This window comes from Corvus moneduloides, chromosome 2 (genome assembly GCF_009650955.1).
Source record: "Corvus moneduloides isolate bCorMon1 chromosome 2, bCorMon1.pri, whole genome shotgun sequence".
NCBI classification, from domain to species: Eukaryota; Metazoa; Chordata; class Aves; order Passeriformes; family Corvidae; genus Corvus; species Corvus moneduloides.
In genome coordinates this window covers 33192432-33206472 of record NC_045477.1, presented here as the reverse complement: position 1 = coordinate 33206472, position 14041 = coordinate 33192432, and the positions used below count along the sequence as shown (strand labels likewise).

The window sequence follows — 14041 nt, the reverse complement described above, 5'->3', positions numbered from 1 at the left end:
CTTCAGAATACCATCTTCAAAATTTGGAGTTAAAGGCATTTAGTTTCATGGATCACTTTTGTTCTGCTAACTTAAGCTATTAAACTTGTTTTTTTCAGTCATATGGTACCTTCCTGTCTTGAAAGGTTTGTTCCAATGCTTGTGCCTAGATTACTCTGCCATATGAAGGAGACATATGGCATCACAATCTGGGAATGGGATAAAGACCACCAGATCATGCCACATATCTTGCATATCAACTTCTAGTCACTGGTAATATAAAAGTGAAAGATCTTCTAACCTGCTATCAATACTTCAAGCCTACCATTTGTGCTTGATACTGCTTTACATCCCATTTCATTTAACTGATAATAGTAAAATTCGTGGGGAAGAAACTGAAATTTTTCAGTTGCATTATATTTGCATTCTGTGGTTGGTACCTTTTTTTAATGTTATTGTATCTGTGATATATAGATCTATCACAACTTCTGCTACTGTGCTCCAAATTTCAAGACTTTAAAAAAAATGATGAATGTAGACATTAGCATTCTCGTGGGCCTGGCCATCAATATTTCATCTTAGGTAAACAGCAGTTTTGCCTAATTTATTGGTTCTCATTATGTCTGGCATATAGAAGCTGAATTCCCTTCTGCAAGGGAAATCCCCCATCTGCCTGGAAAATGACCTCTTGTGCTCTGCAAATCAGTAGGGACACAAATCAAGAGGGACACAGTTGGTTAATATTGTAGAAAAATGACTTCATTTGTCACTAACTAAATTGTCATGAGTTTGACCCATTTTGAGATTAGTTAACATTGGCCTCCTTTCTCACGTTTCATGCATAATTCATTTGGATTCTCACTTTACTTGCGCTATGCTTCTGGAGTGGGGATGTTTTGTATAGTCACTCTTAGGAGCAATAGTAACACAACATTTGTCAAAGTGTCATAGTGAACAATGAAACCTCATTATATGTCACTCAAGGAGCTGAATGAAAAGTGATGCTACATCTAGGCAATTTTATATCCAAATCTTGGAAGGTGAAAGACAGAAAACAAGTTTTTGTTGCTTTGATTATCTTCCAGTTTGATTTGCTCTCTGAGAGCTCCCACAAAAGTCAATGCTAATATTCCTGGTCTTGATCCTGCTCTCCTGGATGTGTTGGGGAATTTCACCAGTGATTTCACTGTGAACAGAAATAAACTGCAAGTGAATAAAAATTACTCACGTGTTAAGAGTTTACAAGATAAGATCATCAAGTGCAGAGACTGTCAATTTTGTTTGCACTGCACAGTATGGAAGATATTCTTCATGCTGCACTAAAAAAATACAGGAGATTTGAAGACTGTGTGCCACACAACATTGCTGTGCTGCAATCCCCACCAAATACAGGGTCAGTGCTCACATAGCAAAAACAGGCAATATGAACAGATCAGTCTGGCAACTGAAGTGTACATGGGAAGTCATAATTTATAATTTAAAAAACTCCAAACTGAATATTTGCACCTCCTCTTTGGAAAAATGGCTTTTTCTGTGCCTCTTTCCATTTTGCCTTGTCTAACTACCTGGATATATGGCTTTTTTTCTTTGCTGCTATGGTGATGAAGTGCCTGTGCCCACCCGTCCTGAAGACAAAGAAAAATAATTTCATCCATGCATTGATCATATCCTAAATATTTAAATTCCCTGCAGTAACACCACTCTTTTCAAATTTAAAATTTAGTCACGTTCCATCAAATCCAACCCTTTCATAGAAAAATGAGAATCAAATGTTCATTATCAAAATAAAACTTTCATCAAAACTGGCAGTGTAAACTAGCCTTTCTTAAGGTGAGAGTATCCTTACCATGGAGTAAAGGAACAGAAGAAGCATCAGTGTTCTCTAGGGTTAGCTGCTTCTTCATGCAAAATCCATCTTTACTTAGAACACAAATCACTTCTGTGTTTGTGACGTGAATCAAGGCTTCTCAGCAGTCTTAATTGTCTCTATCTAGGCTTTTCATTAAAAAAGTTGTATGTGATCAAAGATGATAAAAACCCAGGAGTTAATCCAAGGATGACAATATAAAAACATAAGCATAAGCTTTGCCATGTCGATATATGGCCATACTGTCAGTCATTGTCAAAACTATAGAGCGGAGCAGCATATCACATCTTTTCCTGTCAAAATGTTCTTTCTGACAAAGGTCAGTGCCTTCATGACATAAATCTGTTATCCTATTATTGTCATAAGCATCACAAGAAGAAAGGAGTCAAATGTTTGGAACAGATAGAGTCGGTGCAACTTAATTCAGGAAAGGGCCATATTTCCCACTTCCCTTTGTCAGGCTGCCAGCCATCAGCATGAGCGTTCCCTCTCACAATCTGTTTGTGTTCCAGTGAGTAATAGCTTTTTACTGGCCTGGAAAATGACTATCCCATTACTAGCAAAGTACATTCATAGGATCAAGAGCCTTTTGACTAGTTAAGTACATTGTGCCCTTTAAATAGACCAAACGGCTTCAGATGAAAGCCTTAAAACTATGGCCAATCTGTTGGAAAATTAAAAATATAGTAAATCTAGGGCTGAAACCAGGCATATTTATGAGCTAATCAAATATACAGCCATTTAAAATAGTTTGTTATTCAGTGGAATTTATGAGGGGATTTTTCTTCACAAGAACGAACATCTCCAATAACTCATGGACATTTGTAATAGATGGAAAATAAAGAAACAATATAATATCTGGCAAAAATTATGTCAAATTGGTCACGACAATGTTTAGTTTCACATCTATTTGAGAGCATACAAAATCATTGTAAGAACGGTGTGCATGACTCTCTTCCCAGTAATGCCAAGATGAACTGGGAGCAAATGGAACTGAAATCAATAAATGCACATGAATTTAAAGCTACAGTAAATAGAAATACTGAGGATACTAGATATGAATATAAATTTGTTAAAACACATAGAAACATGCATAAACATGTATGAGGAATTGGAAATTATACATATCAAGTTTTATGGATGGGACTGGCCTGTTTCATAAAACCAACAAGAAGACTGGGCTAAGTATGCTGTCCAAAAATATGATTCATAAATTGTATTCACATGATCCATGGGACTTAAGATTTTATTTTATTATATAGTTACAATATTATAGCCATGCTAACATAAACTTAAGGAAATGGGGGGAAACAGTGACCTGGAGTTTACAATCTCGTGTAAATTACAGAGCAAATTCTAGTGTAGAGTTTGAAGGATCTGATTATTCAGCCACGGAATGCTGAATTGCAGTGTTGGAGGACTGATTGAGCTATTTTTCATCTCTTACTGGTTAACTTTGTGATCCACACAAAATTACTTTTTTTTTGTTGAAAATCAAACAAAAGCTTTGCAGTTTTGATACATAAACCACCTGCTGATCCCTACTTCTGAGTGAAAGGACCTCCAGGATTTACAATTCTAATAACAGGAATTTGAAAAAGGAATGATAGAAAAGTGTATTTTTCCCTTGTTTGTTTGACAGCCTATCTTTTTAGAATACGAAAATGGAAAAAAAATGCAGAAAATTGAAAACAAAATTGCCACCAGTTTAGATAAAATAGAGAAAACGTGGTCAATCCCATCTTTACTCCCTAGAGAAATTAATTTAGAGCTTCACTCACATTCACTTTTGCTTCAAATACCTCAGTCCTGGTCTTGCCTCCTCTTGCATTTAGTAATGCTGGAGAAACTTTCCTGGTGAATGTCACACCACTTTGCAGTTTTCAGAAAACTAGTATCTATACTTTCCCCACAACTTCCTTCCTCAAGATATTTTATGGGTTCCAGCTGTAGCTCTAACATCCTCTTTACTCATGCTCCCTGTAAATGTTGTTTCTCCACAGTGTAGCTGGCAGAGGTCAATGCCTTAATACACTTCGAAACAACCTCAAGGGAGCAGCAGGCATTACAGGTTTTTGTAGGAAGGTATAGGATGTCACCAGAGAGAAGACTGAGAGAGACCTCACTGGGGTCTTCAACATCCTCATAAGGGGAGGCAGAGGGGTGGGTACCAATCTTTTCACTCTTGTGACCCGTGACAGGGCTTGAGGGCATGGCATGAAACTAATTCAGGGGAGGCTTAGGCTGGATATCAGGAAAAAGTTTCTCCCCCAGAGGGGGGCTGGCCACTGGAACAGGCTTTCCAGGGAAGCGGTCACAGCAGACCAAGCTCGGCAGAGTTCAAGAAGTGTTGAACAATGCTCCCAGGCACATGGTGCAGCTCTTGGAGATGGTGCTGCGCAGGGCCAGGAGCTGGACTTGAAAATGCTGATGGGTCCCCTCCAATTCAGCATATTCTATGATTCTATGACTATGAAATCTTTTCACTGAGGTCTTCGACTCTGCAGGAAGGTGCTGGTACAGTATTTCTGAATTATGCCATAAAATTAAAGCAAAATGAGGCACAAAAGGTGACGTGGGAACTTGGATCTGAAACAAGGAGTTCTATCTCTGGGCAGCAAATTTGATGAGAAGCTCAAGACTGACCTCAGTATTAGCTGTTAGTTACTAGGAAAAAATGTATTTTAAAAGGGTCTTAAAATGGGCGCTTACTCTGTAATAACTGGGGTGGTAAGAACAGTTGTGCTGAAATACAGACTGCATGTACAGACTCATGCCCTCAGTCTTTAAGGACATACCCACATAATTCATCTTCTTGCTTTTAGGTTCTTTCATCCCTCCCAGAACAATCAGTGATGCTTACCTGTGTTGTTGAAAACAAATGTCCAAATGTATCCTTATATTACTTCATTTGGTCATTTCATCATAGAAATGCAAAGGCCAAGGTGTTTGAGTGAGAAGTTCTCTGATTAGAACTGAAATAAAATTTTCAGGGTGCAGGGCTTAAAGCACACTTATTTTTACTTTTCTGTGAATTCAGACATGAGGCCTCTTCCCTAAGTGCTTGCATGGGCCTCTGCAGAGGTATCTTGTAGCAATGAGATTTAGAAGCTCAATAAGAACTTATGAAGAAATAAGTTTTCCTTAACAAGCTTTACGTTTTCTTTCCTTCAAATATATTCAATTTCCCCTTGCTCTTATATTATGACTAAAACTTGAATAGTAATGCCTACAAGTCAAGCTTTTCATCATTCTTGGAATTATCTGCTATCTGCCTTTGTTTTTTACTGATAGTCTTAAAATTGCATGAAGAACAGTAAGATGATATAATTTTTTTTAATACTTTTAACTTATATTAAAGTCTGTAATTTTTAGTTTCATTAATCTTTGGTCTCAGTTAAATATGAAAAGCAAACAATGATAACCTTCGGGAATGATGAAAAATGCTGTGGAACTAAAACAATATCTTCCAGCAATCTGGAGAGAAGGTTCAGCTATTGTTTTGAAATTAGTTGTTTTATTACTCATAAAAGTTAAGATCAAAAAGTATTTCAATAATTATTAATTTTCTCTATCATTTCTGATTCAATATACAGGCAAGTTTCATATGCTGATCAGACTTGGGACCAAAAAAATAATAATAGCAACAAATAATGTAATAAATATTTATTTATTTAATTAAAATTTAAATGTTCATCTGCAGCTGGGGTTAACCAAATGCTGGGGAGAAGGATGAGTATCTTGATTTGTTGCTGGTATATGAAGTTCTCAGCAGACTGGTTATCTTCATATATTCCACAGTCATAGTTTTGATCACAGTGTTTATTTTCATATATATATACATATACTTTTTTTTCCCCTTAGGAAGTTGGCTGCATTTTCAGAGGATTTTTTCAGACATCCATCTGGCTTTATTGAGGTAGGAGTACAAGATATGGACTAAATATATTTTAAAAGTAACTGTCATCAACTTTGATGCACAGCTAAGTATAAAATCAATTAAGAATTCATGAAAGGTGGGTTGTGTCAGAGGAAAAATATTGTCAAATGAAAAGAGTGGATGAAGTTATTAATTGTATGCTTTAATATGGCACAACCAGGTGAGCTGGTTTTGGAGGTTTAGGTCACCATTACCTGCATCAGCTTTGGGGTGTTTGTATTCTGTGCACCCACTGAATATGACAGAAGGAAGGATGGAGTTCCTATATCCATCACTCGCTTGTATTTTGATAGCTGTTCTGTTCCTACTGCTATGACTAGATCCTTATCACAGAATATTTTGAGTTGGAAGGGACCCACAAGTATTATAAAATCCAGCACTTAGGTGAATGGCCCTTCTGGGAATCAAACCAGCAAACCTGGAGGTTTTAGTACCATGCTCTAACCAACAGAGATAATCTCAGGGTTGATTTGTTGGTGCTCATCACAGTCAGGCCATGCATGTGTGGAAGAGCTGCTTCAATGCCAAAAAAAAAAAAAAAAAAAAAAAAAAAAAAAAAAAAAAAAGACAAATAAGTGGAAAGCAATAATTTCATTTCTTTTTCTCTCTCTCCTTAAAAACAACACCTCTCCCTTCTTACCTATTAGATGTGATATGACTTAGGTTATAATTGGAGTGCCAGAATCTGTTTGGCTTGTATATGGACTTTTCACGGGTTCTTTTGTAAATTATCACTTTAAAATTCTGCTAGTTTTTCCACCCCAGGTATGTGGAAACCTTTGTAAAGCTTGGGCAGCCTGGCCCATGCTGTCTTCAACAACCCACCTCTCTTTTCTGATTAACATAATTGCTGTAATACATCATCAAACTTAAAAGATATATGTATTCCCATGTGTTATATTTTCACTAACTAGATTTTGGCTGGATTAAAGATGACATTTGACACACATTTCCAGCCATGAAAGGAGATAAATGGTCAACATTTTCAACATTTCTCATCAAAGTGCAAAAAGTCCGAGTTAAAATCTGAATAATCTGCTTGTAATTAGCAGCATGTGGTTTAACCTCAAGGTATTTTACAGGTCATTCCTGTGAATAAAATAGCTGGGCCAAGAAAGCTGCATATTATTTATTAGAAGTCAGTGAAATATTTCGCAGTGAAAAAAGACAGGCTTCCACTCTCTATCATGTAGACCTGCATGAAAATACTGAGAAAGTGACAACTATAATTTCCTTACTTGCTAATTACTCTTATTAATTTTTGTTATTTCATGTTTTACTGAAATTATTTTGAAGTCTTGAACTAGATTGGAGCCAATGAATGAATTTCATACTGGCATAAAGATGACGTGTATCTGTGCTCCTTTCCTGCAGAAAGGGTCACCCCAAGAAGTCAGGATGGTGGATTGAGCACATTACCACTTAAAATACAAAAGAAATCAAACAGAAATTCAAGTCTGTTTTAAAAATTTAAGCAATTCTTTAAAATATACATTTTAATTTTCATCTTTCTGGTTTGGTTTGGTTTGGTTTGGTTTGGTTTGGTTCGGTTGGGTTTGGTTGGGTTTGGCAGTTGGGTTTTTTGTGGGACTTCTGTTTGTTTTAGTTTTGTTTATTTTAACCCATGTTATAATAAAAAATTAGGTTTTCATAGGACTCCTGCAGCTGCAGATTTTAGAAAACATGCAGAGAGATCTGAGCAATGAAGTAAAACTAAGAGTATTTATTGGAAAAATTTTTAAAATTAACTTTAAATATACTTACAGGATCAAGGACTTTATTTATCATCTAAGCCTTACCCCTATTTACCCAAGTCTCCATGATGCTAATGGAATCCCTCTTCCTCCCTTCAGCCCTAAGATGTTACAAGTTTGATAAAGCAATATTGTGTAAAGGGAGGGGGTCTTCCTGTACTCCAAATTTTCTCATATAAGCTGCCATGGTTTGTTTTTTTTTTTTTAATGATACGTTCCAGATATGTTTTTCATTAAGTCAAAACGAAGGACCTCGGACAAAATTGCTCAACTCTTTCTGTTGTTTGTTTACTTCTCCATCATCCACCCGACAGAAGAGCCATTGAGAAAAACTTGTAACATCCCTGACATTTAGAAACCTTAGTAGAAAAAGCATGTGCTATAGCTACCCACTCAGTGAACATATGTGGAACAGTTTGTGTGTAAAATATAGTGTCAAAAATGAAATCCTTGTTTTTGGCTACTGCATATGCAGAAGATTCAAGATTGCGTGGAACAGACTTCTATGAGTGTTGTACTGTGTGAGTGTGATTGTCACAACGGCCTTTATAATGTAAATCCCCAAAACATGGTGGGATACTGTTTGGAGCTTCTGCAGTCAGAGTCTATTTCACGTGTCCAGTACCCGCTGCCTCAGCCTGTCCGGTTTACAGCAGGCTTGTGGCTGCTCTTACATATGTTGCTAACATCAAGTCTTTAAGGAGCTTGCACTTGCAGAGCCGAGCTCCACTATGTTCTTCACACATCCTACACAAAATACCCCTGGTAGAAAATGGACAGAAACAGCATCATCAGGAGTTTGCTTTAGTACAAATATGTCTAAATACAAGTACTTTACACTTTCTGATCAAAGACAATTAATTGGAACCAGGCTTGAGGGTGTTTAATATTACAAGAATTCAAGCTGTGCAAAAAGGCTCAAAGAATTCCTTTGTGAACAGATACCATGAGGCTACAACCAAATCTGCAATCTCAGCTACCCTTTGATGCCATCCGTATGCAAAGAGTGTCCAGCCTGACAGTGCTGATGCCCAGCACTGTGGTATTGTCTTCTCTTTATTAATCTCTGCAGGTTGATTTTAGCACAATCTGGTCTGTGCCCTGGGATCTTCAAGGCTGGGAAAGAGTCTGGTTTCCCTTGAGAGGCAGCATAGAGTTCCCAGCCAAAGGGCAAGACACTAGAATAACACTGAAACACCAAAAGGGAAGGAGACAGAGTTTTCCAGTAGGATCTATCCAACCGTTTATTAATGCAATCAAGTCATGGCAAAATGGTGGAAGTCAGAATGGGAAAGAGACAGCTGCTGAGTCCTCTCAGCAGCTTTCTTCTTTCTCCCAGATCTGACTATGGATTTTTCATAACTTGAGTTTAATTATATGTCCCTGTTAAGCTGAAAGCCATGTCATTGCTGCCCAGATGAGGAATTTGTACCTCAGCTTTTTGTTAAATATCTCTTCCAGATAATTTGCTTTATTCAAAATCTTCCTTCCCTCAATATGCTCATTGCCTGCAAACAGACCGTCATCACCTGTTCTCCACTTGTTTGCATGCTGATAGCTCTTCTCTCATAAATTCCATTAATTAATGAATAGTCAGCAGGGAATTGTCTCCTCAGGCTCATTAAAGAAATGGACACTAAAATGATATGAAAGCAGCTGCCTCCTTTCTGTTATTCCCTTCTGATGGCTACTGCTTTCCTCATCACTGCTAAATTATAACACTGCTTTGATTAGCAGTCCTGTTAGCTGCAGCTGCATTTAGAGATGGAAATTTTAACTATACAGTCATGTTTAATTGATAGTCTCATCAAACTGTTAGCATTGTATAAAAATGCAACACTCCAATACATCAAGCTTGTGTATGTATATTATATCCTGTTGGAATTTTTTTGACCTTGTAAGCAGATTGAAAAGACATGTTTCTTGATGCTTTCTCATAAGCCACTGATTATTATCTGAGCTCATTTGGGAACCAGATGTAAAATTTGTGAAAAATCTCAGGCCAGAGATCATCCTAAACAGAAACATATTTGATTGCTATCCCAGTGCCTAAGTGTGAATGCTCATTTCTATGCTGAAAAATTTAGAAATTATTTTAAAGCATAGGATGAGATACGATTTTTAGAAAAGATTTCAAATCAAAAACTATTCCACATCAAAAGAGTAAACCTATGTCAGACAGAAAATCTATATCATGGCTCGGATAAATTACCATCGTTTATAAGATGTTCTAATTCATACATGAATGATGGTTGGGCTAACTTGCCCATACTCAGGGTTTAGGTTCTAATTCAACCCTTGTTGAAGGAGCACTATTCATAGAACAGTCCAAATCACGATAAGATCCTCTACTCTGAGGCTGCTGAGACATGCTGACCCTCTACTAGCACAGACTTTGAACAAAAGACGACAGAATCCTGGAATCATTAAGGCTGCAAAAAACCTTTAAGATCATTGAGTCTAACTGTTAATACATCACTGCCAAGTCCACCACTAAACCATGTCCTCAGGTGACATGTCTACATGTTTTTTGAACACTTCCAGGGACAGTAATTCTACCATTGCCCTGGGCAGTCTCTTACAGGGCTGGACAACTCTTTCTGTAAAGAAATGTTTCCTAATACCCCATCTAAACTTCCCTTTGTGCAGCTTTAGGCCATTTTCTCTTGTGCTGAAAGAGGATGTCTTGCAGCTTTGAGGTAGCATAAGAGGGATTGTTCTTAACTGTCTTTTAGTGATTGGTGCTTTCACTTAGATTAAATCAGATCCTTTTCTGGGCTCTGGGACTAAGCAGAAGATTAGCCACAGGACAAGAGGAAAGGCCTTTGGTCTGGTGCTGACTTGTGAGGCTGCCCATGTTCAAGTTCAGCTCAAAAGACAGAGGAAGAGGTCATTTGCCATGGTGTATGCCAGCAAGCATCCAAAATCAGAACCAGTAGGAGCAGATCTTTAAACCCTAGCCCTAAGAATAATATATTGAACACAATTCTGAAATTGTCAAAAATATAATGGAAAGGCTTCAAACCTGTTTTTATCCCTGTTCATTAATTTGCGTTTCAGAACTGAAATTGGACTTTGATTACCAAATATAATTACATTTTGATGACAGACCCAAAACTTTCAAATTCAAAGGTGACACCTTATAAAAAGAAAAAATCCTTGCCCAACCTTTAAAACTGCTTGGCTTCACTTGGAGACATTTTCATTAGATGTTCTAAAGTTTGTGCAGGGTGAATATGGAGTTTCTAATTCACCTACAGTATGTAAAATTCCCATTTTATTTCATATAGGGATGACCATTTAAAAGGAATCTCACAGTCATCTCCAATTCCTGCATTGTTGAAACATCATCTGTTCCTGTTATGCTGCACCCTCAGTGTGGGCAACACCCTCAAGTCTTTAATTGTGAGAGCTGGTTTAGATTAAAACTGGAGTTTTTGGTTTTGTTTCTACTTTTAGAGCTCCAATACCTAAAAAAGGGTGATTTCACTAATTTTGATGTGACATCCTAGCTTCTTACAGAGACCAGTAAAGGTGGGTACAGAAAAGCCCTAGGGGAGACAAATTCCTTGTTGATCAAGGAGACCTAGGCTCTTGCTGTAAACATCTCAAATTGCCCTGCTGTGAAGAACCTCATCTTTTCTACTCTAGACTTAACAGAGAAATTTGGCCTTTGAACTAAAAAAGACAGATTTTGAAAAAGTAAAGTAGTTCCCCCATCAATTCTTCACTTGAAATGTTCTCCTGTTTTGTCACTAGTTGATGTATCATATTAAATATTGCTACTTTGAATAAATAACCAAAAATTATCCCTTTTTTCTTTCAAGTGTTTAACTTCCTTCTTTCTTTGATAGTCTGTGATTACACTGTATTATTCTCTATTAATTGAATATCTCCCTTTGAACTGTCTTGCAGAAGCAGTGAAAGTATCTAGGTAGTTTAGTATAACACAGATATCACAATATATATGTGAGGGATTCACATCTGTTATTAGGATTAGTTAGAAATGTCACGTCTCTACCATAAAAAATAATTTAAAGAAATCATTCTCTGTAAGTAGTTTGTAACTTGGCTCCAAGTATGGGCATCTCATCTGCCTTAAATTAGATTAAATTATTTTAGGCCTAAAAGGATTATTCGTGGGCACGCTGTAAAGTTCATGGTGCAAATTCAAAATTAGAGGCTTCAGTAGATTTTGGCTTGAATGCAAGCAGAGCAGGACTCTAAAATAAAACAAACATTATTCTTGAAATGTAGTACACATCTATGAATTGGGATTCAATAAGGCAGACAGGGTTTATCAATTCATTATACATAAAGAGTTCAGTTATCCTGTGGCAGAATTGCTTTTATCTCTCGGGAGGTTAAATATTAATTTATTCCATGTATGTGAAAAATTTTACCTCTTATTAAACCTTTCATATGTTTTCCAGGCCTACATCTCTTTCTGTGTATACTGTTCTCTAACCTACAAGTCATTAAATGATTTTTGCCTCTAAGGTAATTTATTAATTATAACACACATTTGTTGTTAATTAAAAGATGCAGTTGGCTTAGTACTTGATATTGTTGCTAAATTAATTCATCAGATCTTTTACTAAAAGCCAAGATATGACCTTCCTATAGTGTTACACCTGATGCTGCTGTTCCACACCAGTTACCACAAGATCTAATAATAATTACAGCGGATTCAGGCTATCTAGCTGCTAGTAAGGATCTCAAGATGGGAGAGGAGGGCAAATTATTAGAATTAAGATCTGTGTTCACACCCATAGAGAGAAGGAGCTTGTACAAAAGGAAAAGGAGAATCCTGATGGCACAGGCTGAATATGTAAGAAATTTTTATTTAACCCCACAGGCAGATGAATCAATGTTTCAGGGCAGTCAGAACTCCTGCCCTGAAAAAAAAACCTGCTTCTTTTATAACACAAGAGTGGAAAATAACAGGTAGCCTGAATTAACCTGATCTGCGTTGATTTTCATTTAGATATGTACAGTGTATAGGTCTGTAACTATTGGGTTTTGATAAAGTGATTTGTAATTAGAGCCCTGCTAGATGTCCAGTGATGAAAATTCTTCTTCTGCACCTCACTGTCTGGAGCCGTTCCAAACCCCGGATTATATCCACGTGGGAATGCTTGGCTCCTCCCCCCTGGGTGGGGCATCTCACAATGGGCTGGTGAGTCATGCCGTGTGTCCTTGATTGCCCGAGGGCGTTGTCAAGGGTGAGTCCTGGTAGGAGATAACAAACTGCCCCACCTGTTTTAACAGCTTGTGAAGCTGATAAGAGAATACGGACTAGGTTATATCTTACTTTGTAACCTAGGACAGCTAGTTAGGGCAAGAAAACAAGAGTTGTTGGTGAGAAAAATAAAAATATCAGCAGTAGGAATCTGGCACAGAAGGGAAAAAAAAACTACTTTCGAATAGAAGCTGTGGGATAGCCAGAGGATTGGAGCTCACTGTGCTAATTCAGATCCTTACTGTTGCTCTTCTCACTTTGATAATGAGCAAGCAGGGTTTGTGATGCCCAGTCTGCTGCAGTTCCTCTGCCACCCTGCAGCTGCAGCTTTTCTGAATTGTCTGAAAAAACAGTCTGAATTGCCCCCCATTCCGTACTCCAGGAAAAATCCAGTCCGGGTTTTCCCCCATTCCGTACTCCGGGAAAAATCCAGTCCGGGTTCTCCCCCAATCCAGGTTTTGCCGCGAGACGGGTCAGCTGCCCGGCCTTTTAAATCCTGGTTATTCCTTTATTTGCTGCAGGCTTGCTGCAGTCTTTCTAGCCCTTTATGGAACAAAGAGCAGGATACACAGTCCTCACAGTCCAAATTTTTTTGCTGCAGTCTTTCTAGCCCTTTATGGAACAAAGAGCCAGATATATAGTCCTCACAGTCCAAACGGGCACTGTGCTCTGGAGACTGCCGTGGCACAAGTGTCAGGGTATGGGATTCATGCTGGATTACTCTCTGGTAAGGATTTGGGCAACTACAGTGGTCCAGCACTGTCCTGGAGCCCCAGGGCATAACGGAGAGCGTCTGGCTTTGGCAAGTCACAGGTAGCCTTTGCTCTGCACTAATGACTGAATTCCAGCGGAGCGCCGAACAGCTGGGAATGTTTGGCTCCTCCCCCTGGGCGGGGCATCTCACAGTGGGCTGATGAGTCATGCGGTGTGTCCTTGATTGACCCTTAAACAGAGGGCCCCTGGAGGGGTTGTCACGGGAGAGTAATGGTAGGAGATAACAAACTGCCCTACCTGTTTTAACAGCTTGTGAAGCTGATAAGGGAATACATACTGTTGGTTACATTGTAACCTAGGACAACAGCAAAACCTGTCTGAAGTAAGTAACAAATGCAATTCTCATTCTCAAAAAGAGCTCCAAATTAGCTCCCCCCAAACATGAGGGAAGCATGAAACAATAAAGTCGTTATCTGAGCAAGAGGGTACACAGTATAAAGGAGAAAGCAAATGAATGTGATACTAAAGAAAGAGCCAGCATCTGC

General features: G+C 38.1%; 1 protein-coding gene across 1 annotated transcript in view; it reads left to right on the top strand.

Annotated features, from left to right (window-relative positions):
- The window catches only part of TENM4 (teneurin transmembrane protein 4), a 1563960-nt gene that overhangs the window by 483943 nt on the left and 1065976 nt on the right, over nt 1–14041 (top strand). The window contains exon 4 of the mRNA XM_032099028.1: nt 5711–5765. The gene's annotated coding sequence lies outside the window, so the exon portion shown is untranslated. The remainder of the gene's footprint in view (nt 1–5710; nt 5766–14041) is intronic.